General features: G+C 47.9%; 1 pseudogene; it reads left to right on the forward strand.

Annotated features, from left to right (window-relative positions):
• The first annotated feature begins 3756 nt into the window (after positions 1 to 3756).
• On the forward strand, positions 3757 to 4914 carry LOC149357894 (uncharacterized; annotated as a pseudogene).
• Positions 4915 to 27474: the final 22560 nt, after the last annotated feature.

Consider the following 27474-nt stretch of genomic DNA (forward strand, 5'->3'; position numbering starts at 1 on the left):
ATCCATTTGACTTTTAGGTCTTGTTAATTTTCTATAGGGGCCTGATAATAGCTATCTATGAAGCCTGCATTTCTGTGCAACGCTCCAGAGGTACTACTTAATAGTTTGGAAGGCACTAAACTAAACTGGATGTGAGACTTGAAACATCAGTAGTTGAAAATACGTGGTGCCTGATAGCTATAACCGATGTCATCCTTCTTTGCGAACACTGCCTCCCAGTTTATCGAATCGGTTACTTTGCCTGCCCAGACAATGTTAATAAGCACTTCGCCATTTCAGATTGTAACAACAACGCTTCACGGTCCAACGACCATTGTAACGACACTTACTTCGCTGGAAAAAAAATCCAAACACTCTTTACGCGTCAAATGGGAAGCCTTCTACTAGAGATTGCCTGCGTGGCTGTGACATGCAAAAATCAGTCACTACACCTTATGTTTGGTGGACATTCAAAGGGGAGGAAATCTTTTCGTCAATTAAAACAATATTGTTAATTCACTCTTATTACTGGTCTTAAGTCTAATGTTCTTTCAGCGGGGTATGTAGCTAACATGACCGTTAACTGGCAACCTCATCGTGATTGTAAGCGCGTCGAGTGAGATCAGAAACCGCTTTAGCCAAAAGGAACCCTCAGGTCGTGCAGTAAACGCGTAGTAGGCACTTTACTACGTCCGTATTCTAAACGTAGCATATAGAAAAGTCTCTGAAACCTAAGGACGTGTCGGAATACGAGTGTTGCCAAGATAATTCCCTCATCACGCATTTAGTACTGGATGCTTGCGAGCACTGAGTTCTTTCGGAAAGTCCATACCGCAGTATGAACTGTTTCAGCATAGCTAACACAGAACTTACGATGGCATAGGACTGCAACATTTACAAATTTCTTGAGCCAAACATCACCCATATGGTAGATATGCTGCTTGAGCCGACCGCCACTGCTGCGCCATACCGCCAAGCAGCACCTGCAGACCGTTTTGTACATCCTCTCTTTTGCCGGCTTCAGAGAGAGAAAGTGAGTGAGTAAACCTTATTAAAACGGTGCTGGAACGAAGGCCTGCAGAGAGAAAGAATGAGCAAGCGAGAGGGTGAGAGGGGCCTCGTCAGATGAGAGGACAGCGAAACTAAGTTTCATTTCGAAGATCTTGGGCGAGCGGACGCAGTGAGTGGCCTCCTCTCCGAGCCGGAAGGAAGAGAACCGTCAGCCTGCGCTGCACGGGGCGTATGGCACTCGGCCCCTCCTGCGCCCGCGTTGCAAAACGGGAAAACACGGAGGCGGGAGCGGACGCACACCACCGGAGCTTTCCTCCTTGCGGCAGCGCTCTTGCGATCGACGGTCGCCGCGTTGGCCGTGGCCCGAGAACGCAAAAGACGCTGCCCTCCGCTGTCTCGGATCTGCACTGGCGAGTAAACGCTCCGCTGTCAACCGCTCTCGTTCGTTAATGCTGGTGCGCGAGCAAATCTGAAGTCACCGCTCGCAGAGGGCAGCCAGCAGGCAAGGGTCAGACTTGTCTTGCGTTGAGCCGAACGCTTTTACCGTAGTGAAGTACAGAATCTAAGCACCTGCAAGAAAATACAAACTTATAAGTCATGAATGAAGGCTTGCGGGATGCAGGTTCATGGGGAAAAGAATGCCTGCATAATCAGGCAATAGAAGTCCATAAAGAGCGTAGAGGCATGAGTGGGCATGTGTGCTTTGTCCGCTCATTCCCAACAATTCTGGACGAAAGCAGTTTAGAGTGGGAAACCGTTCATGAACGCAATTTGTTCATATAATGTAAGATTTCACTATAACAGTCAATATATCCGCAGATCACCCGAAGGCAGTCTTGTGTTTTTTAATCACCTTTTTGCTATCGTCAAAAGCGTCCCCTGTTGGTCTCCCGTGGCAGTTTTAAATGCTTAATGCGACAGATGGAAACACTTTAAAAGAAAGATTTTTGCTACATATCAGAAGAATTGACCATTACCGTCTCTGTTTACAATGTTCCAATCTTCAAAATGGCTGCCAAAGAATATTGGATATGGGAACAAATACTGACTGTCTAGCGGGGCAAAGTAGGAATAAATTTATTTTCGTGAATCCGCATCTAGCTAATTTTCTCCTTGACAGTAGTATATATTAGCCAGGAAGGAAGTGAGGCAGCTATGGCGTGTGTTTGGTGTTCGGTCTTTTGGGAGTGCAATTCCCTACTCTCGAGTAGCTGTTCATAGATGCCGGTCGAGGATAGTTCAAAACCGACAAGCTGCATTCATAGCGGATAGTAACGCAGTAGAACCGATAGTCATCACACGACATGACATCACTTACGGCGTTTTGATTTGATAGTTATTTCAGATTTATTTTCCTTTCCAGAATGGTGCAAGTGCATGCGTGACTGAGCCACTGAAAGAGGCTCCAAAACTGACAGCAGCAAAATGGCTATTTTCGCAAGCATGTGCCGAATACAAACCTGCTCCCAAAATGCTAACAAACAATTGCAAGTAAAATACTACTTTGGGCGAGTTGGTTCGTTTTGAAAGAAAAAACTGGTAATGGCGCAAGAAACGAGGACACGGAAGGCACATGAAAGACAGGACTGACGCACACAAAAGGCAGGATGGCGTCTGTCATGTCTATTATGTGCATTCCGTGTCCTCGTTTCTTGAGTCATTACCAGTTTTTTTTTGTTTAAAAAAATTGCGAGGACACTTTGGCAACTAAAGTGTTGAGAGGCGAAAGCCGAGAACACTATGCCGTGACGACTTCCGGTGGATATGACGTCACACCATTCCCATAGCTATATCGATACCCAAAATTGTACATTTTTCGGGGATCTTCAGTGCTAATTACGCTTAATTACCCATTTTTCCATCTAATCTGACACAAATCCTACGTTTTCCCCACCATTCTGTGATAATTTTCGCTATGCCATGACGACTTCCGGTGGATGTGACGTCACACTGTTCCTGTGGCTATATCAACGTCTGCGTTATTTCGACGTAATTTTGACATTTTTTGCTATAATTAATTAAATAACTACTCTACTGAAGCAAAATTTCGTTTTCTGCTATCTTTTTCAGTTCCCGAGTTAACACGAGTTAAACGCTGCCGAATGTGTGACACCCTCTGTTAACGGACGACACTATGAGCCAGTAAAGGCTTTCTTCTTAGTATATGCGAGGAGAAAGCGGAGACCGAAGAGAAGCAATGCAGCGGGGGGCTAAAAACGTGAAGTTGCCCGCTTATCTCACCGCCGATAGCATGTCGAAAGCGCAAAGTGTTATCTCTTCGAGACGAAGATATGGGCACAGCTACAGCGGACAAAGCGCATTTCACGTCGGCTCTTATCTCGCACCACATGTGTCATTTTACCGAGAACTATAATTTCTCAACACCCCATACACAAGTTTTAATACCCAAAAGAAGTGTCAATTGTTACGTTTTATGAACTCCATATTATATGTGTTTGAGAATTTTACATCAAAAATTCAGAATTATAAGAAAAATTTCTGACATAATGAAATGTTTCCTCAGTAATATCCATGTAGAAATCGAAAGTATTGCAACGGATAATCTCCGTGAAGACGACGTAGAGGAAGTGCCCGGTGTGTGCGCGCTTGCAGCTCGTGGCTAGCTATGATCTGTGTCCTGTGCTCCGGTCGTCCTTGTGCCGACATAGACTTCGGGCCACGTAACATCTTTGGTGGAGGTGCGGGGTAGACGATCTCCACGCCACTCAGCTCCGAAGCGGTCGTCAGGCCGGGGCTACTACCATCATGGCTCCATCCGGCGAGTCGCGAACCACTCCTGCTGCTCCCTTCGTGGTCATGGCTCCTCCCCGTGACCCCGGTACCTTTTCTGGGAATGACGGAACCGATGTCGACGACTGGCTCAGCCTATATGAACGAGTGAGCACCTATATCCGGTGGGATCCCACCGTGATTCTGGCGAATGCCATTTTCTATCTTAGTGGCACGGCCCGGGTCTGGTACGAAACCCACGAAGAAGAACTGACGAGCTGGTACACTTTTAAAGAAAAGCTCCGTACTTTGTTTGACAGAGCCGATGACCGGAAGCTCTCCGCGAAGAAGCAGCTCGCGTCGCGCGCCCAGTCGTCAACCGAAAGCTATGTGGCATATATTCAAGATGTCTTAGCGCTTTGCCACAAGGTGGACGCCGCCATGACCGAGTCCGACAAAGTGAGCCATATTCTGAAAGGGATTGCGGATGATGCTTTTAACTTACAGGTTTGCAAATACTGCACCACCGTGGACGCAATCATAAAAGAATGCCGTCATTTCGAACAGGTTAAAAGCCGCCGAATTACACAGCAGTTCTCTCGGCTCCCTAATACTTCTTGCGAGGAACAGCGATTACCACCGCCCCGCGCCTCTTCCGATGATGACCCCGTTGCCAGCACTGTGACCCGCATCGTTCGCCGCGAACTGGAAGCCCTTGCGCCTGTTCTGCCCCGTCCGACCGCACCTGATAACTCTCTACCCGCCGTGTCGCTGATTCAGGCCGTCGTGCGTCAGGAACTTGCTAACCTGAACCTTCATCCGGCTGTGTGCACCGCCAGAAGCCAGGACACCCCCCAGCCACCTCTCTATGTTTATCGTCGCACCTATTATTTTCCGCAGCGTTATCGGAATCCCAATGAGTGGCGTACGGCAGACGACCGCCCCACCTGCTTCCGGTGTTCTCGCATTGGCCACATCACCCGACATTGTCGCAGTCCATGGGCTTCAGCAGCTCGCAACGTCTGCCCCTCCTTCTAGAGTCCCATCTCGACCCGCACCTTCTCGCCCCGAGCCCCGTCCGAACGATCTGAAGCATCCGTTCCCCCTGCACGCCGATTCTCCCGCTCTCCGTCGCCGCAGGGCCGCCGCTCTCGCTCCCCACAGTCGTCTTCTACCAGCCGCTCCCATTTGTAAAACTAAATGATGCAGCTCCCGTAGGTGACGCTGCATCAACGACATGGACCACAAATCCTCTCTCGACCTCTCGACCAAATCTCATGGACGTCACTATCGACCGTGTTCCTGTCCGCGCCCTGATTGACACCGGTGCTCAAATATCAGTAATGAGTGCTGCCCTCCGCCGTCGCCTCCGCACAGTCCTCAAGCCTGCAATGTCCTGTGTGCGTGTCGCAGATGGTGGCACGCCTGCTGTCGACGGTACGTGTACCGCGCGCGTTACTATTGCCGGCCACAGTATACCGGTTCAGTTCACCGTGTGACCACCTGTGCCTATGACCTCATTTATGGCTTGGATTTTCTGACGGACCATTCCGCCCTCATTGACTGCTCGGATGGCGTCCTACACCTCGCACTTCCACTGCTGGATTCAGAACCCGTTGATATATCCCTGGGACTGTACAGTACCGATTATGCTCGCTGTCATCCCGCACCGCCTCTTTCGTTCCACTGACTCCATCTCGCCCAGTTCCTGATGGCGACTATCTGGTTACGCCCAACCTTGACCTCCTGCTGACCCGTAACGTTGCCCTACCTCATACCATCGCCACCATCCAAGCTAACGCCCTCTCTCTGCCTTTCCTCAACTTCGGCGTCTCTTCTCAAGTGCTCCCGTCCGGCATCTGCGTGGCTACACTATATCCTCTCGCTTCTTGCCACGTCGCTCAGTTGGCCAACACCGCTATTCAAGACACTGCCACCCCGCACCGGCAGTCTCCACAGTCGCCCGACGCCTTCAAGACCATGATGGCCACCGACCTCAGTCCCGACCAAACTGCCCACCTTCGTGCCCTTCTCGAATCTTTTTCGGATATTTTGGATGTCAACAACACGACGCTGGGCCAAACTCTCGCCGTCAGGCACCGCATTGAAACCGGCGATGCCCCTCCCATCCTCTGCCACCCCTATCGAGTCTCTCACGCCGAGCGTCAAGTTACCATTGCGGAAGTTACTAAAATGCTCGCGAAAAACATTATCGAACCCTCACACAGTCCCTGGGCCTCAAACGTCGTACTTGGGAAGAAAAAGGATGGCTCCTGGCGTTTTTGCATTGATTACCGGCACTTGTATATGATCACTAAAAAGGACGTGTACCCCCTGCCGCGTATCGATGACGCCCTTGACTGCCTTCATGGTGCCAAATTTTTCTCATCCATAGATCTTCGCTCCGGCTACTGGCAAATTGCTGTAGACGACCAGGACCGTGAAAAGACCGCCTTTGTGACACCTGATGGGCTTTACCAATTCAAAGTTATGCCTTTCGGATTATGCAACGCACCAGCCACATTCGAGCGCATGATGGATGCCCTTTTACACGGCTTTAAGTGGTCCACCTGCCTGTGCTACCTCGATGACGACATTGTCTTTTCGCCCACGTTTTCCACTCATATCACTCACCTTTCCCAGATCCTTTCCCTCTTTCTTTCATGCCGGCCTGCAGCTCAACTCGTCTAAGTGCCGTTTCGCGCGCCGCCAGCTCACCATCTTGGGTCATGTCGTCGACAATACGGGGGTCCACCCTGACCCTGAGAAGATCCGACCCGTCAGACTTTCCCCAGCCACGTTCTTCTAACGACGTCCGAAGCTTCTTGGGGCTCTGCTACTACTTTCGTCGATTCGTTCAAGGCTTCCCCTACATCGCCCGCCCCCTAACCAACCTTCTGAAGAAAGACACCACCTTCATCTGGGGACCCGACCAGGCACAAGCGTTTTCCAACCTGATATCGAAGCTTCCTACCGCGCCAGTTCTGGCCCACTTCGATGTGACCGCTCCCACTGAAGTTCGCACTGACGCCAGTGGTACGGCATCGGCGCTATCCTCTCACAGAGACAATCCGGAGAGCACCGTGTGATCGCGTACGCCAGCCGTCTCCTCTCTGCCCCGGAGCGGAATTACTCAATTACCGAACGCGAGTGCTTAGCTCTTATTTGGGCTGTTGGGAAATTCCGCCCATATTTATACGGCCGCCCCTTTGCAGTTGTCACTGACCACCAAGCGTTGTGCTGGCCCTCTTCCTTGAAAGACCCGACAGGACGGCTTGGTCGTTGGGCACTGAGCCTGCAGCAGTACCATTACTCTGTACTCTACAAGTCTGGCCGCTTGCACGCCGATACCGACTGCCTTTCCCGTTACCCCGTTGGCCCGTGTGACAATCTTGGCACTGACAGCGAGGATGCTCTGTGCTCCCTCTCTGTCCTCGCGAACATGGCTGAAGAACAGCGCCGCGATGCCGAGCTGCGCTCAATTATCGACCAACTCAACACCGCCCCATTCGACCCTCCGATGCGCCGCTCTGTGCTCTGTGATGGAGTTTTATACCGCAGGAGCCTTAACCAAGATGGCCCAGACCTCCTCCTCGTTGTCCCCGAGCACCTTCGCACTGCTGTCCTCCAAGAGCTGCATGATCTTCCCACTGCTGGTCACTTGGGTGTCTCCCGTACTTACGACCGCGTGCGTCGTCGATTCTTTTGGCCGCGCCTCTACCGCTGTGTACGCCGCTATGTTGCTGCCTGCGACGAGTGCCAGCGCCGGAAACGCCCCACCACTCTGTCAGCCGGTCTGCTTCAGCCCATTGACGTCCCACCCGAACCTTTCCATCGCGTCGGCTTAGACCTTTTGGGGCCATTTCCGGAATCCGCCTCGGGCAAAAAATGGATAGCTGTTGCCACCGACTACGCTACCCGTTACGCGATCACACAGGCACTGCCCACCAGTACGGCTACTGATGTTGCCGACTTTCTTTTGACCGACCTCATCCTACACCATGGAGCTCACCGTCAACTTCTTACCGACCGAGGCCGATGCTTTCTGTCCAGAGTTGTCGCTGACATTCTTCGGTCGTGCTCTACGAAACATAAGCTCACCACCGCCTACCACCCGCAGACGAACGGCCTCACAGAACACTTCAACCGCACTCTCACCGATATGCTGGCTATGTACGTTTCTCCGGACCATCGCGACTGGGATACCGCTCTCCCCTATGTGACCTTCGCCTACAACTCCTCCCGCCATGACACTGCCGGTTACTCCCCTTTTTATCTTTTGTACGGCCGCGAGCCCCTGCTGCCTCTGGACACGCGCCTTCCCATTTCTACCGCTCCGCCGTCTGGATACGCCCACGACGCCATTACTGGCGCTGACCACGCTCGCCAACTCGCACGCTCCCGGCTCCTTGCTTCCCAGACCTCTCAGCAGGAATTCTACAACCGCCGTCACCGTATGGTCTCCTTCACCCCTGGCTCCCTCGTCTTGCTTTGGTCGCCATCTCGCCGCGTGGGACTCTGAAAAACTTCTGTCCCGCTACATCGGCCCGTACCGTGTCCTGCGCCAAGTCACCGCAGTCACATACGAGATCATTCCGGCCTTCCACGGTGCCACGTCCTCTCAGCATCAGAGCGATGCTGTGCACGTTCCTCGCCTCAAACCCCACGTCTTGCAGTCGCCCTCACTACCCTGATGAACATCGAGACGGTGCCTTTCCGACCGGGGGGCCATGCAACGGATAATCTCCGTGAAGACGACGTAGAGGAAGTGCCCGGTGTGTGCGCGCTTGCCGCTCGGGGCTAGCTGTGATCTGTGCCCTGTGCTCCGCTCGTCCTTGTGCCGACATAGACTTCGGGCCACGTAACAGTATAAAGTATTATTTCTGCAAAATTCTATCAAAGAAACGCAGAAGTTCCCAACGTAGAGCTTTCATAGGGCTGCAAATAACACTTGATCAGTTTAGATATGGCTTTTGTTTTAGAGCGCGCGAAGAACAGAACATTGTTTTCTGAATCAGCCGTAGTTTGAGGGTGAATAAAAGCCGGTTTGGACACTCTTTTGATGCTTTTCATCCAACCCCATAACAAACAAGCTTTACCTTCTATCAAACTATTGACTGAAAAAGACTTGCGGCTGCGCTCCTCCTTTTTCACATTTTTTTGTTATTTGTTGCGCTTCTATTTGATCTATCTTCAGGGCTGTGAGAATGACCGAACAAAAATAGAAACAAAGCCTGCGCACCTTGCCCAGTTTAATGAAGAAAAATTAGACTGCACTCATTTTGGTGTTAAGCTTGTTTTACAGCGAAAATAGGAAATTTCAGCTTCTATACGGCTGAAATCTATTCCTGCAAACTGTTTAATATTGGGTTGCAGGCTTTCTTTTTATTTTGTTCGGCCTTCCATTATCGCAACCTCTTTTTCTTGTTTACCTCACATGGTCTCGGTTGAAGGCTTTGGGGGAATGTACAGAACAATCGCGAGCTCCTGCAGACTCAAGGTTACAGGAATGAAAGTTACCTACGATGCAAAGCTTTTGCAAAAAAAAACCTATCTGATCAGTTAATAATTGTGAACTTGCTTCCGAGCTGTTTTTAGTCTGTTAGCTGATATTGATACATGAAACCGCCAGCTCAAGCTCAGCGTGAATTATTTTTTACACCCGTTTGAGACTGGCACGTTTGACGTTGTCGCTCCCCAACGGAAATTGACAAACTGAAACAGTGTAACCACGTATAAGTCGTTTATTCCGTGGGTGGCATGCAGATGTGAACGAGGGTGTTGCTGCGGGGCCGTCAGCGCTTTCCAATGGGAATCCGGACACCCACCCCGACCTGCCCCTGGCCGTGGCTGCCGGTGGCGGGGTGTCGCTGGTGCAAGCCCTGACCCCAGATGGAGATGGTGGGGCCGCGTGCGGGCCGGTATATGTCGTGCTGGATGCTGCTGCTCACACTGTGCTGGGACCCGGATCCGCCGCCTTGCGCGTCAATACGCGTCTGTGGGAGCGTCCAATGACACAGTGGTCATGAAGCCGTTGTACACATTCTGCCCATTGATTCATTAGCCGTTTTGGCTTGCCCATTCTTCATACCAGGTGTTAGTATTCCGCAACTTAAAACATAGAAATGGGCAGTTAGGAAAGCGATTTGGTAAGGCTTGGGAGTCAGTGTTGAAATATTGGTCACCAAGATTCTCGGTAAGAGATTTCTTGAGAGGTGGAAGGCAGTTTCCATTTGTAGTGCATATTAATGCATCTAATTCACGTTAAAATATGGGCTCAGTAGCAGCACTTGCTGGGTTCATTGAATTAATATACGGCCCTTATAAATGGCCTGATACTAGCGTCTGTCAGTATCAGGCTGTTTAGATTCATTTCTTTGGTTGAACACATGAGGTGCCATGTGGCATTTAAGCCTGTGAGATATCAGCTGCGACAAAAGTTGAAGCGAACCTGAAGACTGAGCCACGTCAATCAAGTTAAATTGATTGTTTCCTACGTAATAAGCGAAATAACAAGATTTCATAAGTGCAAAAAGTATTCGAAATCGTCGGCATGAATGAAACCTACATGGCAAAATGCAACTGGGATAATTGCGTATTGGAAGTGCGTATTGGCCGATAAAATTACCGTGCGCGTAACTGCTAAGGTCTTGAATGCTTACAGAAAGAAAAAAAAAGCAAAATCTGCTCAGATTGTTGTTGCTTTTTTTCAATACATGCCATGTCATTTTTCTTTGCAAATTTTTATGGAATATTATGAGAAGCGATGTAGAGGGTCTCCATAGCTGCATCTAAAACTTGCCCGCTCCATGCTACACTACACTGCCGGTTCTAAATAATGGGGCGCTGTTAACCGTGCTCGATGGCTGTGTTCAATGCGTCGAAGTATAAAGCTAGGAAACAATTCTGGGGTCTTTTCTTTTATACAAATGTCTCGAGTGCTCAACATCTTCTGCAGAGCAAACTCGACTTGTGCGATAGCCTTACATTGGCCGCACCCAGACATGTATCATCAAAATCAACCTTAAGAATTGTTCCACGAGGTTTCTTCTCCAATCTTCTTGTTCAAGGTTAACCGTTAAACGAAATCGTACAACCTTCACGTCCTAGGAAACAAGCACATCTGCCGGCAAACGTATATGGAATGAGGCACAACAAATATGAACGCAAAAGTGGGGAGGTTCTTATTTCCAAAAGTTAAAATCTAGTAATTTTTTAGTTTTCCGCAAGCGATCACAGCACGTCGTTAGTGAAAGGTGAACACGTCTGTGTTCCATCTGGGTCAATAATAATATTTTTCAATTTAAGTCCGTAACTCGCATAGCGCCTTTCGGGTTTATGTCTGCCTCAGATAGCGAATCTGCACAGGCAGTATTGACTGAATACGACTTCACTCAATGGATACATACGCTCGGCGGCGGTGGAAGTTTCGGCAGCTGAATACGAGTTGGGGGTACTCGAATCGTGTCAGGGCTCTAAAAAAGATCGGGGTGTTAGCTTCGGCCATCTGTCTCCAAAGACAAAGCAGTCGAAAGGAGAAGTTTAATCCACAGCCTGTTTGGAATCTCGTCGTTCCGGTGATTTCGGGCAAAAAATTAAGCTTTGAGAGTCCTCGGCGTATTTCTACTCATATATGATGCTTATAGAAAACGAAAACATGGCATTTTGCTAATTCATCACTCCTGTCTTTCTGAAGTCAACAGCACTCGTTTAACCAGGACTAAAATTTTCACACACTAGCTCAAAAAGAGGAGACACATAAGGAAGACGCACAGGACAGACGCACGTGACTCTCTCTGTGTCTTCCTTACATGATTCCTGTGTTTTTTCTCGCGTTACTAGACCCGACATGCACCCTCAGCGAACATTTTTCCAGGGCCAATGTACCCGGCGTGGTATCTAAGAGGATTTGGCGTTCGGCTGATAACCCCAGGTTCGCGGAATCGAACCTCACCGGGGCAGCCCGCATAGCGATGGAAGGTGAATTCCTTGAAACACCAGTCAGTGGTCCGACGTAAGAGGGCGTTCAAGAATCTAGAGGGATCGAAATTAACCGGAAACCCTAAAATACGACGTCCCTCGTATCCAATATGCAGGTTTAGAATATTAAAGGCCAACGTCTAACATGGCTCAACCCTGGAATGCCTGTAAGCTTCTCCCTATAACAAGCGTAAAAAGTGACACTTACATGCTGTGCTTGACTGAGTGTGGCCATCACTGAAAAAAAAACAAGGTTACAGAATATTTGAATCACAAATCCCACAAAAGTTCTGTAACGTAACCCTCATATGAACAGGAAATGCCAGAAGGCCTGTCTTTTTTTGTCAGCATTTTTTTTTCGCGTGCTTGGAGGGATATTTGTTTTAATCGGTTAGATAGCGGAAGAACTAGCTTTCAAATATTTTTTTTTTCATTTTCACTAAATCAAAATGTGGCTCGCATCCATAAATAATATTAAGGAAAAATGCCTACCTACTACTGGGAACATTCGGAACATTCATCATCATCATCCTGACTACTCCCACTGCAGGGCAAAGGCCTCTCCCACGTCTCTCCAGTTAACCCTATCCTTCGCCAGTTGCGGCCACCGTATCCCGGCAAATTTCTTAATCTCATCAGCCCACCTAACTTTCTTCCGCCCCCCGTTACGCTTTATAGAAAGAAGTCTATACACACTTTATAGACTGTTTGAAACTTTTTGTGTAAGTTAGGCCACAGCTTTTATATTAAAAATAAGATTATGCCCCCGATATTTTAGTGGCACGAGAGCCTTCTTTTTCCTTATCCATTGTGTGTCTCAATCTACAATATCTCTGAGTAGTGTAAGGCCTATTGCGCAATTCAAGCGATTTAGGCAAGTGCCTGAACGTCTGTAAAATTACCATGCAACTAACCCGTCCGGGCACCTTGCCTGATGGACTGATGGATGATGGACTTGCCTGATGCGGCAAGTTCAATGCTGCCTGCTTGTATACGCTGCCTACACTGCGTGCAGTAGGCAACCGGTTAGACTACGCGACGCGGCTTCCTCTCATTGATTTTCGGTCGAAGCGCACTCGGCACCCCTCAGCTATGTCGGTTACGTGCCGGGCGACAAATGTACAGAAGCACCGAGAGGCCGTCTATTATATGCAATATTACACAGTGATGCCTCCAACGAAACAGAAAATAATTTGAGCCCAATGTTTTTCTTCTGTTCTTGAGGCCAGGATTCGAGGCTTTCATATTACTTCCCGAGTTCCTCACACAGGACGAACAGGGTGGCCGAGAAGCACTGCCGCGGTGGCTTAGTAGCTATACCTTTTGGCCACTGAGCCCGAGGACACGGGATCGAATTCATGCTGTGGCAACCAATTTCTGCGCAGCCAGATTCAAGACAGTCCTGTGGTGAAACATTTTAGTGCACATTAAAGAACGCATGTAGTCTGAATTAATCCACTATGGCGTCTCCCACAACCCGTGTGCAGCAGTGGAACGTTAAGCATAATATACAATACCGAGAAGCGATGCTCGCTACACCTCCTTAATTAAAATTACCTTCGCTCTCGCCCGTTTGACCTCGTCGTTGAGGAAGAAAGCGGGAACAGGAGCCGCCTGGGCAGCATGCTGAGGAACTCCATGCTTTCCTCGTTGTTCCCCGACGGGAGGCGAGCAGAGCAAGAGGGACTGCCGCTTCTGCCGCTGCCAGTTCATGGTGTGCCGCCTGAGCCGCGGCTCATGCCATTGGGTGCGACGGGAGGAATGACCAGGACTGCAGAGCAACCCGGGCACCTTGTCGTCACCAGGAACAGACTCCTGGCAACTGGGACCGCAAGATTAAGGGTAAGGAGTTCATGCGCAGCCAAAAACTAATGATTTCTCAGAATAATTTCCCTGCTAAGATTCTAACAAGGGTGAGGTACATTGGTTCCAAGTTCAAGAAAGTTCGTTCAAATGAAAAGTTGGAAGATGCAGCAGCCTTCTTTCGAAGTGTTGCTATTTGCGCAGGTGCTAGAATAATCTCACTGTTCTGTCGGAACTCATTTTCGAGTAAGTTCAGAAGTAAGGGGAGGGGGGAGGTGTAAGAAAATATTGGTGTGTCTCTGTGACAAGGTTGTTCGAGTTTACATACCAAATGCTTCAGTTTTCACATTGAAGCAATTATAACTATAAAATAAAGGTGGACATTCAGAAAGATAGCACACGAGTCACGACACCCAACTGAGCTTTACATTTCCTGGTGAAAGAAAGACATACACAATGCAAAAAGCGCGCTAAAATAAAAATGCACTAATAATAAGGCGACAGCGCGAAGGCAACCGGAAGAGCATCGAGTTATAGGTGCGCACTTACATGCGGCCAAGGAACGCAAGCTGGTTCCTATAAAGCTTGATTGATGAGTGTCTTAAGCAAAAAAGAGTATGAAAAGATTTGTGAGAACCTAACAAGGGTACGCCAAAAATTCGGAACTAACTCTGTGTAAAGAAGAAAACGAGGAAAACGCACTTGTGTTCTTCGAGATTTATATTACTTTATCGACTCCCCTAGTCGACGTGCCAAGCATCACAGATGGTGGAAAATCCGCGACTGCTGAAGTACGGGCAATCACTAGGAAGATTGCTGGGGTTTTTTTAAAACCGAATATGAGCAGGTAACATACAATGGTGTGAAAAACAAGAACATGAGCACCATATCAGCGCATCTTACAGAACCCCAGGTGTGATAACTTATCACGGAGTACTCCACTACGAAATCCCTCCAAGCTCATGACTCGCTCCGAGACGTCAAACTTCGCTCTTTGAAATTTTTTCAGTAACGATGACATTAGTTTTGAGGACCGCAAAAGTGGTGTTTTGCTGTGGTGCACCAGCTGCAGACTATAAACGTTTTTGTGTGTTCTCAAAATGAAACTTTGCGTTATAAGCAATGCCTTCTTACATTGCTTCGCTTTGTGCGCCTTTTTGCTCTGAGGTGAATTTTTACCTATTCGTCCAAACGAAGGTGCTGTTTAACTTTAGCGTTCATTCACACAAAAGTTTATTTGCAGTAGGTGTATCAAGCTGGCAAAGTATCGTCGAGCTGCATTCCTTGGCGCTTCGAAACACCGCCAGTCTCTAAACCAAAATTTACCCGAAGCGCTGTAGCGGTAGCACTGTCACGTCTTCGAATATTTTCTGGCTACATTAGTCTCAGAAAAATGGAAATTCTTGCTTCACTTCTGCCTTGCTCCCCTTCCGCATCTCAATTATTCTTTTCTTGTTTTTTTTTTTGCACAAAGATAACAACCATGCATTCACGCTCACATTAAGAAAAGCCTTTCTTTGCAGTTCATAACGGCTCATTCATTTTGCCAACGCCCAGGAGTTTATACTCTGGGCTTCTTCACCTTGCTTCGTGCTTTCCTGCGGCTGCTGCTGGTCGGTGGCGAAGACTGGTGCGGCGTTCGCGGGCTGGCGCGTTCAGGCATATGCGGCTGCGAACCAAGACATGGTCCAAGGTGACCCCTTGCGAGACTTCGTCGCACACAGCGTCTGCAGGACCAGCAATCCCAACATGAAACGCGAAAATACTGATTCGAGCGCCACCTAGGCGTCAAGGCACAGCAGCAATGCTCTCAGGAAGCCGCAGTTGCGCAAGCAGAACTTGAGCACGCAATCCGACATTTTTGTGGATGCGGTTGGAGCTATACTGAATAGCTTTTACAACGTCCTCGCCCTGTAGTTCAATGGAGCGCCTGCAAGGTAACATCTTCTACGCCCACAAATTCGTCAGCAAGACATACACTGCTGAAAGGCTTCATGATGTTCAAATTACTTGTTTCCCGCTGTTTTTTTTTTATCTGCTACTTTTCAGAGAGCTGGAGAGTCAACAAACTTATCTGAACGCCAATACCGGCGCTTCATGTTTTGTAACGTTATTATCAAGAGGTGAAAAGGGATTAAAAATATGACACTATACGATTCGTAACAATAAAAAAAATTGACAAGATAGCAATCTAGTCATGGCGAAACTCAGCGTATACGGCAAACGGGACACAGCGAACCAAAAGAGAAGAGGAAAATGAGTGCGACTAACAACTGAATTAGCGAGCAACAACTAAACGATGGGTGTTTCTAGATACCTAATGTTGTTATGCGTCTTCTACTTTTTTCCGATTATCATTTCTGTCCCATTTAAATGTTTTCAAGTACAAGACACGCGGTTCGGGGCAATTTGACCCGCATCCTTTTATCTTCTCTTCTATTTTTGTCTGCACCATCCTGTCGTATCACGATTGATTTACGTTTTTTTTTTTTTTTTGCTGAAGATAGTGGGTTTGCTCAAATTAGTTTTTCTCTCCAAATGCGGATAAGAGAATCGGTTTCAGAAATCGATTCCACTGCTGTGAGTATCCCGTGGAAAACAATGTCTCCTTCACTTAAGAGAATATTAGACGAAATTTGGGAATAAAATCAAATGATCCCGAATGAGCTATGTGGAATAGTTTTTGAGAAAACGTATCGTAAGGAGGCCCTGAAAAGACATGGGAAGTATAGTCTCTACCCTGTGCACTTAAGCACTAAGATTGCAAACAAGTTTACAGGCGTTGACGAGGCACTGCCAGCGCGCTAATGCCAATGGGCGACGTCTTACCAGGAGTTCATAAATGCGACAACGCTACAATCAGTTACGTTGTAAAGCCAAAGAAAAAGATAACGCTTGGCGTACAATGCAATTAAAATAAAACACAAGTCTTCCAATGCGTGACATCTAAGTTGTGTACAGAGACGCGCTAAGAATTAGAAAGGTCGTTCGGACTAATGTTTGAACGTTCATGTTTTCTGAAATCCCCGAAAGAGGCGAAAACTATAGAATGGTATGGGCGGGTGCCTTGTGCAGTCCCTGTCGCCCTTCTTGGTACTTCTGTGTCTGTCGTCGTCGTATGTTTCAACCCGCGCATTCCGCATGCACTATGAATGACTATTGAAAACAAGATATCAGGTATTCGGGGAGTCGAGACTTCTGAGTAATGGATTACTGTGAGTCATAGTCTGCACTCTTCGATATGAAGACATGCCGCGAAAGATATGAATGATCAACTGGCGATCAACAAAAGAACTCAAATATTGAACGTAATCCCCTCTACACACCTATATTAGAGTGCAAAAACTTGAACTTTAGGTACTCCACCTAAGTGATCTTGTTCATGTTCAGCAGTACGAAGAATGCCTTGAGTTGGTGATCATTCAGCATATTGTTGTAGCGAGATAGCCCAATACAAACGATAAGTGAAGGAGGATGAAGTGGGCACTGTCTCCCCCTGCTGAAGTTCTTTTCGTACTGCTGCGCTGGAACATCAGGTTCAATTCAACTACTGGACACATACGAACATTTCATAAACAATCATCCACTTTTCGGACCAAGCTCATAGCCCCAAAAACCACTTCCCCTACAACACGCCTTTCTTTTCCTAGCAGCGATTTAATATTACTGATATTTTTGAATCTGGATCAGAGTCACGTTTACACTAATTACGTCCCGATCGTTAAACGGCGCACACCTGATGCCGCCGCCGAGCAGGTTGCAAATGAGGAAGACGACCGAAGGCCGCATGCTGGCGATGTGAACGACGGAGCGGAACCGTGTAGCCCTGCAGGTGCCGGACTCCGCGCCTGTTTTCCGCCGCATGCTGGCCAGCCTCTCCGCAACCAGCGGACATATGAACACCTGCGTAGCGCACAAGAATAGAAGCGTTGCTTTGAAAGCATGCAGATAATTCCTAGTTGTCGTTAGAAAGAACCACTGCCATAGTAGAGCATAAACATCTGGTGTAGTTTTCAGCACATCTTGAGTATAATAAAGTTCCCCGATCATACATCTCTCGTTTCCTTCGAGGTCCGGCTGCACATATAGTGTTTCTTCCGCAGAAAGGAAAGAGAACACAGAGTTGTAGCTTACGGACCCTTTTAAATGCATGGTTGGGAAAATGAAAACTGGCACGGCCTGGCAATCCCATATTCCAAGTTCCATTCAGGCATGCCCCAGAGTCCCGCATTTGTGTAGGAACAAAAGAGGCAGTGACTACACAGTAATTTCTTGGCTTGAACAGTTGCACACAAAAGGGAAATATTTCATCGGATTGCGTTGCTACTACCGTTAAAACAAACGTTGGACGTACTCTGTGGTTACAAACATTGTAATACGTGTGCGCCTATCATGCATCCTATTTAACAGCAAACCACTTGATTTGAATATCATCTGAATCCATCGCTAACACATCGGGGCTTTTCTTTCTCCCGATGCTGATGCGTAAGAAATGTCACAGGAGGGCAAGGCTATTCCGGTTCATGATTAGGGGCACAGAGCACATAAATCTAACCTTTTAAGGCGGAAACCTTTAATGCCTCATCGTTGTAAGCAGTTGTTGTCGACAGAAATGTCACGGTTTTCAAATGGTCGAAACAGTCGTGACGTCACAGAGCGCGAATTTCAAACGGGGCCAATCGTACTTTGGCTAGTAACCATGCAACCAAATAAAGGGATGTGTAGTGATGCTCTAAGTAAGTGGGACTGAGTTCACTTAAATGCTTAATTACCCAATTAGCCTAATTAACCTTTCTAGTCAGGCCAGATAAATGAATAAAACCTAGTAGGAAACTGGTCGAGTACAGGAATGGAACACCGGTCTCAGGAACGCGAGACGAGCATGCTGACCACTCCGCCATGCCAGCTCGATGGTTTGGAATGAACGAAGGCGCGTCTAGTGAATACGGTGTCTTCGTTCACTCCCATCTTTCTCCCTTCTGGGTACGGCGAGGCTTAGGTGTCCACCCAGGTATGCGAGACAGATACATTTCTTTTCCTCAAAAACCAATTTACCGACGAGCAAGTCATCCGACTGAACGGTCGATAGCGTTTTGTGGACTCCCTGGCAGTGTTGCAAGACGTTTTCGCGTTTCACTCTTGAAGGCGAAGCCTAACATCTTAACAACGCATCTGTGACACAAACAGCAACATCGCGCTGAAGGCTTTCGCCTCACCGCACTTTAGGTCAACAAAGTGCCCCCCTGAATTTTTATCTTGACGCTCAGCAGTACAGTAAAGGGTATCAATCCTACGGCATATACCATGAGTAGTATATGTATTTTGTGTCTATGTCAAGGACGTAGGACGCTGTTGGATTTCACTGCTCTTTAAAAAGGCGTCAATGCACTTTCTGGCGCTGTGAAGCAGAGGTACAGGTTAGTGATGCCCTCTCAAATACATGAATAGAACCGCATCCTCACCTGCGCACAGCAGAAGCCGACGATGATGACGTTCTTGGGCTGCAAACAGGATGCCCCTAGCTGGCGGCACACCCGGTTTTCTCCGCCGCATAGGAGACCGTTCACTAGTGCCCGGGATAGAAGAACAGTGTCGACGAAGCCGGCCTCATGCGCAAGTCTCGCTACCGCCCACAGGGTCAGTCTGAGTCGAGCACCGCCAGCCTGCTCACAGGGACGCGTAAGTGAAGGTTCAAGCTAAGCATCAGAGTGGCGCGCGAGCTTCGCCAGAGTTGCGCATGGCTTAATACAATTTTCTTGTTCTTCGTGTTCCATCCAATGCAACTTGAGAAAATTTAAAGCCGCCGAGTCGGACAGCAGTTTTTTAGCAGCTTCCCAATCGCCTGCATTCCTAATTCATTCTGCATCCCCCCCCCCCCCACAGCAAACTTATATATGCGCTGGACAAAGGTTTAGTTTAGATCTATAATTGTCGAGACCCAAACATCAAGTTTCAGCCAGCTTTTTTTGTATCTTTTTATGGAGGGAAGTTTGCAAATTTCATACGGTATGCCGCCGTATTTCCTCTATACGCCACACCAAAATTAGCTGCTTACCATAACCGCTGTAGAGGTCACTGGGCAGGTACTCTTTACACCACCAAAAAAAAATACAGAGAATGTTTACTACATTCGAATCCGAGCTAAAGCACCGATCTCTGCAACGTAGAAGACGATGGTGAGCAGGCAGTGCCGCGGGACGGAGCAGATGGGAATTGATGAAGACTACGCTCTCCAATGCACAGCGCCACAGTGTGCAGGATTCCTAGCCTTCATCTATATTTATGCCGTTCTGGGTTTACGCCGTCGAATCTCTGTGCGTCATGCTGGGACGTTGAAACAATAGAGCATTTCACCCTGTACTGCCGGCGGTTTGCACTGCAGAGAATTCAGTTTTTTTGCAAATCCTCTAGCTCAGTTAGGGCTGCCGGTTACTCTTCCCGTCCTCCTATTCTACGGTTGGACCTTCAAAGGGCATGCCCTTAACAATGTGTGTCAGCATCGTTACGAGTATATTATTGAAACCGGGAGGTTGTTTTGTTAACTAATCGGCGGCTTTACTGCTCTCTCAAAATTATTTTATTTCTGATAATTGCTTTAAACTTTAGTTATTCAACCCACACCGCTTTGTTTCCTCGATTTTCATTCGGTTTCCTCAAGATCTCTCAAAAGTCGTGTTTTTTTTTGCACACAATTCTGTATTTGTATTTACGAGCCGCGTGAGATAATCCGGTATGTGTTTTTTCCTGTTTGGTCTGCTCCAAAGCATGGCCAATCTCCCACCGTTGGTATGTGCAATCGGCCGTCGTTTTTGAGGCAACAACCACGACAGTCTGCAGCGGTTCAACACACAGCGTATTGGCCGCGGCGACAGCCTAGTGGTCTCGCTGAGCAGCCCTTAAAAGTAATCCCAAAACAGTCATGGATATCAATTCAATTTATTTTTTCACCTCTAACTCATCTGAAGGTCAAATTTACACGCTCCACAATTTCTTCCCCGAGGTCCCGTAGTGAAGCTTTCGCTTCAGTATTAACGGCTGGTGAGCATCAGGTGCATCGAGGGACAGCAATGATTGTCTATCCACAGCGTGTAATGTAGGGTGTTCCAACTTTTTCTATTTAAAACAATGGAAACAAACTGAAGGAGAGCTGAGAACGTTAATCTATGTAATTTTTTGTTTCACCGCGTATTGGAACTGCCCTCTTAGGCTGCTGAAAGCTTAAAATATGATGGGTGGAAGTTGGTCCTGTATAAGTGCGGCCTTCATGCGAACGAACTCCTTAAAATTCAGCCAAAATGAAGGAGTTCCTGTGTATTACTGTGCACTTCTTGTGATTATGTGGTAACGGCCTCATTGCCAGAGCCACATTTAACACTGCTAAAAGACAATAGCCTGATCCGCAAATTCAGCATGGCAACCTTCGAAGGCTGGATCGAAACACGACTGCTAGGGTGGCTCAAGAAAAACTATGTCCCCACGCCGCTCTCTCCATTGCATTCCACGTATAGAATGTTCATTGCGTTCTACGGGATGACTTTCCGGACTATGCTTCGCGTCGAATAGCTACACAGCTGCCCGTCAACCCCTCCACCATAAGCTAAATGGCTGGCTAGATGTACAACATGCGCCAGGTCTACCTTCCAACATACACGTTGATAACCGGCTGAGCCCGACAAAGACTTTTCGCATTGATTAGTTCAACCATGCCATACAGTGCATGTGACTGCCTATGGGGTCCTGCGATCCCACTAGAAACATCGGGGACCGGAGCCTCCTTCAGTTTTGCTCGCCAGTGCCCTTCGCACCAGTGCTTTTTCCAGTGCTACGCGGGTAAGCTCCGGCTTCTCCGCTATCGATAGGTGGAACTAGGGGCAGGTACTAACCAGCGCTAGTAAACATTGCGATCTGGGGTGTTTTTTCTTCTTTTTCAACAAATCTGGGACGGCCATTAGACAACTCATTGTGTGAGGGAAAGAACTGTTCTGATGAGGATATATTTGAGAGATTCCCCCAGAGTGTAGAGCCCTTAGTCGAGGGCCCTATTTGCCGCAGCTGTCTAGGTGGCCCGGGCGATCAGGTCACGCTGGTCGTCCAGGGCTGAGCTACAAAGAGCGGCCTCTCACTGGGACGGGGAGAGGTGAGGTGTAGCTAGTTCTGGGGGAGGGTTGGGGCATTTCCGTGCAAAGAATCTCCTGTCGTAATTACATTTTCTAGGACCTGCAAACTGAGCAGGAATTGTGCTTTCCAGATGTCGAGACCACGTTTGTCGAAACAAAAAGGTCAGGGTTAAGAGCACGTTTGCTCAATCTCTCGTTGTGCTTTAGGCATTTGTTGTGATGTTACAAGCCAAAGCGTCCACACATACCGCATTCGTCGCGCCGTATCTGAGTGGTTTAAATCTTTGGCGCTTAGTTGAAAAGGTCCTGATAGGAACTGTTCGCAGCCCCATTTTTGGTCGTTTGCGATAAAGCACGAATTTTGATGTCACGCGCAGCGTCGGGGAGAAGAAGTGAACTTCCCTGCTGTCCAAAAACTTGCGGTAACAACTTCGTTTAACAGGCAAATATTGCGAAAGTAAAATTGAGTAGTTTTTGGGCTCCGCTCCGTTCCTAATATATTTTCTAGTAGCAGCAATCTCTACTTGCCTGAGAAAAGGTATGTTTTAAGCTAAACACTTACGGTGACGCGTGATCGAACCTGCCAGAGGTGCCGTTACTGCGGTCAGTGATTTGATAAAGAAACGGAAAAGATTCACATTTTAAACATGTTTAATGCGTCCATGTGCATCATTAGTCTATAATGGCTATCGCTTCAGGTGTTCGCTTTTTTAAGACATTCTAGATTATATTATGTACAGACAATTGCGCGACAACTGGCATCTACGATACTGCCCGCTACTTTTGCGACATCGTGAAATGCTACAAATTTCACATTCGTTCATTGTTCTTGTAATTACGCCCCCGATGGGGTGTAGCAGGCAACGCAACAAGGGCTCAATTTTCCGTAGGCCAGGCATTCTGAAATGCCTTCGCACAAACACCAGTGCCTCTGGAGACTGTTTGCTATTGGACTGGGAACTATACCAACCTCATCTCCCAAGCTGTTGCCATGTTAAGAACCCGCTTAGCCAGTCGCTCAGATATTGGCGATTGTAGTAGCGGTGTGACCATTCGACCCGACTCAACACCCTGGGTTTCTTCGGGACAGCGGAGTTCGGTCGAATCCATGTGTGCCCGCGCCTCACCGCTTGCTCTCCAGGCCCACTGTCTCACAGCGAAGCCGGAGATGGAAGGACTCTGCGGCTCCGATGGCGAGAATCGTCTTGTTGTTGACTCTGGTATCACGTCGTGTATGTGCGCTTCGCCGTTGACCGCTGGCGGTGATCAATGTGCAAAAAAAAAATCGCATTATAGCGGGCAAAAGGATTCGACAAGGAGAATTCTACAGTAAGGATTCTACAGAAGTGAACAAAGGGGGAGAGATGAGCTCGTGTGCAAAGGAAGGGAACGCCGATATTATTTGCAGTGTGTGCAGTAGTTTCACGAATCGGACGGCAAAGAGAATAAATAATTTTGATCCATTTTCGCAGAGATGAAGGATAACACGTTGCATTTTGAATCAGAGAATCCTTAGAGCTGGCCCATACAGCATAACGAATTTTGCGTATTGGAAGAGCACTTATGCATCAATTCTAGAAAAAAACCTTTCGGTGATTCTTCCACTTGTCCTCGCAAAAGAATGCAAAAAGTTTGATGTCCTGCAAAATTTCAGTTATGAAAGCAATCACATCTCGTTAAATCAAATAGTACACCAAAATTGAATTTACTTGCTTACAGTGTAGAACAGTTAACCTCAACGCAGCTTTAATCAGTGCCTGTTCAAACGTTTTTTGAACCGATGATGATCTTGCAATTAGTACGAAAACGAATACAACGCCGACCCATGGGCTTCGAATTATGCGAGGTTCGCATGGTTAAATGTTAGTGTCAGGCTGCCAAAGCGTTGCGAAGGGACCTCCGCTAACTACATCCTACAGAAATGCCAGCGCACTCGTGGCCCATGTGGCAAGCTTAAATATAATTCCGATTTTAGATCCAATAGCGACCACACCATTGCTAATACCCACAGCTGCATAGGTAGAGTGAGACACTATAGTGCGCTGAGTGATTCCGTTTTCCACCCAGTCCTAATTATAGTAGTAGTTATATTCGAAACCAATCTGTTCATAAATGCCTGTGCCTGCGCAGTACCCCTGCAGGATTGGCACACGCCATTTTTTTGTTTGCGCACACGGATGACTTGCAATGTCAGACACTCAACTGATACGAAAAAGCCCTTAGTTTATTGCAGAACCTCTGGTGTTCTGTTCAGCGGTAATATAAAATAAACACAAAGGAATACCTCCAGAGAGTAGGATGAGAGAAGATATTCAATCTGAACAACATGAAGCGTTCAGACACCGTCAGCGCTCGCCTTTTCCAAAACAGCGAGACCAAAGGTAAATAATGTAGAAAGTTAGGTACAGTAAAACACAATTCCAAAATGGTGCTCTTAACCTCCTAATGTAAGCACTTCCATGTGGCCAGCAGTGAGATGCCCAGAAGACTACTGAACGAAACAAAATATGCGTACAATGTCTAAGTCCCTGAACTTTATTGCCAAATTTGTAAAATTATGAATTCATTGCGTTGTTATGCGCTCAGGGGCCGCAGAAAAAAAAAGGAAGAAACAGATTTTCGTGGTGAATTCCTTTTCCCGCATACAACCCGAGTCTTGAAGAGCTCTCCAGTAGGGAAAAAGAAGACTTGGATGTGGTGCACACTGAGAGGGTATGATGGAATTCTACTTTAAATCGCGCGGACATGAAGCTAGAATAACTTATCTTTATACTTTCTGTAACAGTGTGCTGGCATTTTCCGGCTCTCCGGCATTTGCTTCGACGCAGAAGCCATCTTCACATTGAGGTATATCTTGAAAGTTGCGCAGAGCGCGGTGAACGTTCTGGAGAAAAATGACTGGTGTAACGTTATCGGAATCCTAGCGGAGCTCTACAAGGAATGACCGTGGTCAGGTCATATACCTCGAAGACAAGATAGCCCTCGCATTGCATCCCCTGCCCTGAGAAGGCAAGGTAGATAGATTCGAAGAGAAGGAGAGATTGTGGAGAGGGCGGCAGTAGGTCAGCTGGCTGGATGTTATTAGGGAGCTGACTTGGCTAAGGTGGCCGCAGCTGACAAAGGACATGGTTAATTGAAAGTTTATAGAAGGCGCCTTGATCCTGCAGAGGACGTAGATAGGCCGATGTTGGCTGACGTTTTTAGGCTGATTACCTATCTATGCGGCTATTAGTAGCAAAAAATGAAACAACGTCTTGAGTCAAAATCACCACCGGAGAAGCGGAACGCAGCGGTGTGAGGGAAAGAAACGCATCTTAAAAAACAACAGCGCAAAAGGAGGGACAAGAAAGTGACATTAGGACAGGCGCTTACTATCAACTGACGTTTTTACTTCAGAAGGCGGGAATATATAGGGTTTGAAGGCTTGAAAACAAATATGAAAAGGTCGTTGTAATAGGCACAAGTTTTAATACGAAGGCCGAAGGAAAGGCACGTGCCGCGCTCAGCTGCTAACAACAAAGGGGGGAGTGTAAGATGAAAAAAGTTCGGGGGCTTAGCTTTGGTTAAGCGTGGTAGGTTGCGAAAGCGAGCGCAGCGCCTCTAACGGAAGGAACGCGGCGCGTCGCGTCTAAAGGTCACGCGTGGCTACCGACCCCCGCTGCGCGACCACTCGACTTGGTATCCCATCTCTCACCCTGGTATTACGTCACGCTATGACGTCACTAGGCATGACATGACGTCAGAGGTCATTCTAAATGTCACGCGTGGCTACCGGCCGCCGCTGCGCGACCACTCGCCTTGGTAGCCCATCTCTCACTCTGGTATGACGTCAGAGGTCATTCTAAAGGTCAAACGTGGCTACCCGCCGCCGCTACGCGGGAGGCCGTTCATAAGCGTAGTATTGCTTTCGCACTAAAACCAGAAAACATACAAACAGGACCAAAAGGAACAACAGAAATGTTTGTAAACATCAAAAACAGAAAAAGCAAAAGTGCCGCTTGGCGTGTACCAAGCAATTGGTGATTACAAAATCAGATTTCCTTTTGAAAGACGATGAAGGATGGTTTGCTGACACAGCCTTGATTCTTCTTGTCAATGATGAAGGCTTCCCAGATTTCACGTGTGCGCTGGTCGAGGTATTTCTTTCAGATGCGTTTTCGGTTAAACAATGGAAAACAATATTCAGTTGGCGCAGTGAATAGCAAGGTTGCTACCTCTTCTCAATCTAAGTGAATTGCGGTGTTTCCGAAATCTCTCATTGATGCACCTTCCGGTTTGTTCTACATGATATTTTCCACATGACAACTGAATTTCCCATTCAACATGCGTTCTACACTGCATAAAATTCTGCCTGCGATTTGTGCCGCACGCTACAACTGGGGCCTCATCTGAGTTAACCATTTTACAAAGCGTCGCGAGCGTCTTGCGTGCCGAGAATAACAGATGGACTCCCACCCTTCCCGCTGTTTCTTGAGTCTGTGCATGAACCCTTCCTGATATGGACTGACGGCAGTTCCTGACCGCTCGACGTCTGGGCACTCTTGGCTTGAGTGTTGCGACAGTCTATTAGTAGTTTTGCAAAACAGTTTTGCTAAAGGAGACCCTCGGGAAATCTGGCCGATGTAAGTCAGCTCACTTCTGGGAGAAAGCTTATAGAATCCTGGTGCGGGCATTACCACTAGAATACATTATTCGGAGCAGAGATGGATATGGCTCGCTTTACTTGCTCGGAGAGTTATTGGGAGCAGTCCCGTACTTTCCGCTGCTCTTTAGGAAGAACGCAAACCAACCAGCCCAAATGTCTACTCCTTCCCAAAGAAACACAGTCACTCGCTCAGCCGAGTGCTACACACTCCGCACCCTGCGCTGCACACCGCATTACTTTTATACCGTCCAGCTTGTGTTGAAACCAGAAATTATTCAGAATGTTTCTGCTATCTTGCTTAGTGCTTAAGTTATTATAGAACCATCAGTGAAGCTGTGTTATCGTGAGAGACAAGTGGTAAACGCCCTGAACTGGCGCGACGTTTACACCATTTCTTTCCAAGTCAGTCGCGCTCCGACGTTGGTGACGGGTGTGACACCGGTTCAGGCAAAGTAAAAGCTTCTAGGTCATCCGCTGTCGCTAAGAATATGAGTGACGTCCTCCAAATTACTTAGTCGGCTGAGATTGTCGCCATGGCGGATATCGGAAACTTAGGCAGCGTTCCTTCTGTAAATTTAAGAAGCTTCATTTTATACTATGCTCTTCTCGGAGTGCAATAATTAAATACCATACCTCGGCAAGACGGAGCAGAAAGTTCGCGCATCTTCCATGGAGGGAAATGCACCATCACTTTCAATACTAAGCTTAGAATGAGAAAGCATGGCTCTGAATCTATGATGTGGTGTTACCTGTGTGATGTTTCCAGTGGCTTTACCGCCGAGGGAAGAGGCACCGGATTCCAGCTTCCAGGACTTGCAGGCTTCGGCGCCTGAGACCAGAGGCCACCCGAGGGAACGTCATGAACCGCCGCGTCACCGCCGGTACGCACCGATGTGACAACAGGCTGAAGCGAGACGGGCTGCGCTGCCGCTACTCCGTGGTCTGCTCCACCGGTGGCTGCGGCTGGCACTGGGAGAGCAGCCGAGGCAAGGGGGAAAGAAGGCTGCGGCGTGGCCTCCTCATGGTCGCTGGGTTGCAGCACCGGCTTCTGACTCGGCGTGGACGACGACGGGCTGCAGCTTTTGAGGCGCAATGGCATTCATCTCTTAATCACATGAGAAACATATACAAGCACATCCCGGCTATTTCTCGCGAGTAAGTGGACGTGTGCACAAAAGAAGAGTGCCGCCGCGGTCGCTCAGTGGTTAT

Source organism: Amblyomma mixtum, chromosome 3, assembly GCF_055824585.1.
Source record: "Amblyomma mixtum isolate Tamu chromosome 3, ASM5582458v1, whole genome shotgun sequence".
NCBI lineage: Eukaryota > Metazoa > Arthropoda > Arachnida > Ixodida > Ixodidae > Amblyomma > Amblyomma mixtum.